Source organism: Thermobia domestica, chromosome 10 (assembly GCF_964235325.1).
Source record: "Thermobia domestica chromosome 10, izTheDome1.hap1.1, whole genome shotgun sequence".
Lineage (NCBI taxonomy): Eukaryota > Metazoa > Arthropoda > Insecta > Zygentoma > Lepismatidae > Thermobia > Thermobia domestica.
This window is the reverse complement of record NC_137463.1, coordinates 169,174,246-169,176,308: the sequence shown is the minus strand read 5'-3', so window position 1 is coordinate 169,176,308 and position 2,063 is coordinate 169,174,246.

Genomic DNA, 2,063 nt, shown 5'->3' with positions numbered 1-2,063 from the left:
GATAGGAGCTCAATGACCAGGCGCTTTGAGCATGTAGGAAACGTGCCTCTCAATGACCAGGAGTTTTAAGAGAGGGGTAGGATGCTCTCAATGATCAGGCGTATTAGAGAGTTGGTAGTTTGATCAATCGGGCGAGATTGATACTTCCTAAGGTGTGTTCTGCTTTTTTATATCAAAATGTTGCTGACAGCTTGCCTCTGCGTCACTTGGCGAATGTTCGCGATGATAGCCAAGGTCTTCGTTGCTGTCGAATGTTTGTTTACTTCAAGCACGTGGTGTAGAAACACATGGTTACATCCAGCATGGCGTGAAGACACGTGGAACCTTACAATATTTTTCTTTTTTCAATATATATATGTTATGTATGTTTTAGCACTGTTCTTTATATGAAGAGGAATCAATATTACAAATATGTAAAACCTTATTGTATTCAACAACTATACTAGTACTATGTATCATTATTGTATTTTTCAATGTAATACTATCTAGAGCTTTGGGTAACTCACAAGGACACTTTGGCCTTTAACCACAGACACGGATGCGCACATTAGAACCCTTCTCTACTCAGCTCCGCCCAGCCTACCATGGCTGGGCTTATTTTTTGTGACGTACGAATCAATATAGGTTCGTCCTTCTTATATGTCGTGTTCCAATCAACGTCTTTTAATTGCACGCATAGGAACTTTTATCAACTCGACTTTGGCCCTTGTGCCCTGCACACACCAATCGACTTTCTTTTCAGGATGGTAACAACTATTTCGTTCCTCCCCAGGGAACATTTTGATTACTACGCATGACCAACCTTTAACCTTAGTGCAACTTCTGCGCCGGTTACATTTTCCCGCATTGATTTCGAGCCCTTTATAAACTGATGTATTGGGCTTAATCGGAACTTTGCGCTCAAGGGGTCACTCTTGGAGGTCGTGTCCTAGGTGGGAATAGGCAATCACCTTGATACGACTGACCTCATTCGACTTACTCCCAGCTCTTGAGTCAATTAAGGTAATACTATCTAGACGGAGTCCGCAATGTCTCAGATATGACCTAACCCAGAGCTCCGAGCCTGATTCCTTGTAAATCCTTGCCGTCTCACTCCGTTCGACTTCCTAGCGCAGTCATCCTACTCTATCCTCTTGACTAACTTGATACATTTCTGAAAGTTTGGCTTTAGCCCGGGTTCGCCCCAGAACTGCTGGAGTACTTAGGAAATTGGTCAAAGTCTGCTTCCCTTCGAACTTGGTACTCTGCTTCTGAAAGCTTGACTTCAGCTCGGGTTCGCCCCACAAACTGCTGGTCTTCTTAGGCTCTCATATTTTGTATGAGTTCGAATAGACTCTACAATCCTATGAATAGTGCCTAGTTACCTTGTAACACCTGTAGACCAAATAGACACACCTATCAACCTGAATCTGTACTAGGACTGATTCGAGCCCTCCCAATCTAGTGAAAGTTTATCTTTGTGTTGATTGGAGCTCGTTCACGTAAGTCATTATTTTCATAGACATTTTTAAGCACTACTCCCATCTCGTGGACTTCGCATTATTAGTGGAACTAATAAACGCACCCACTCTGCAAGGAATTAGATTCTTTGATTGTGTAATTCAGATATCCATTAAGGTTTTTGACTATCAAGTCTTAATTAAGAAACGTCTGTGAAACTAAGATCTTCCAGATTAGTTAGTAGCTGAGTTCCTGTTCCAGATTGTACCTTTGTCGCTTGAGTTATAATTTGTAGTTCGCAGAAATTTTGCTGATCAGTAGTAAGAATTATTTTGGTTCATTACTAAACTCTTTTGTGTGGGTGACGGTCTACGCAAACGCATAACGCCGGACCGCCACAAAACTCTTAATTAAAGTAAAGAAATAGGTTTGAGAGTGATATATATAACTCGTAAGGAGTTATTTCTATGACAAATTTTCCCTTTCTCTTCATATTAGAACTGTCAAATGTATGTGATTGAGATGTGAAATTTGGTAAATAAACTCTCAATTAAAAATTAGGAAATACGTATTTCAGTGTTTTCAGAAATTCCGTCCCTAAGGGTGGAAAGGAAATAATATTT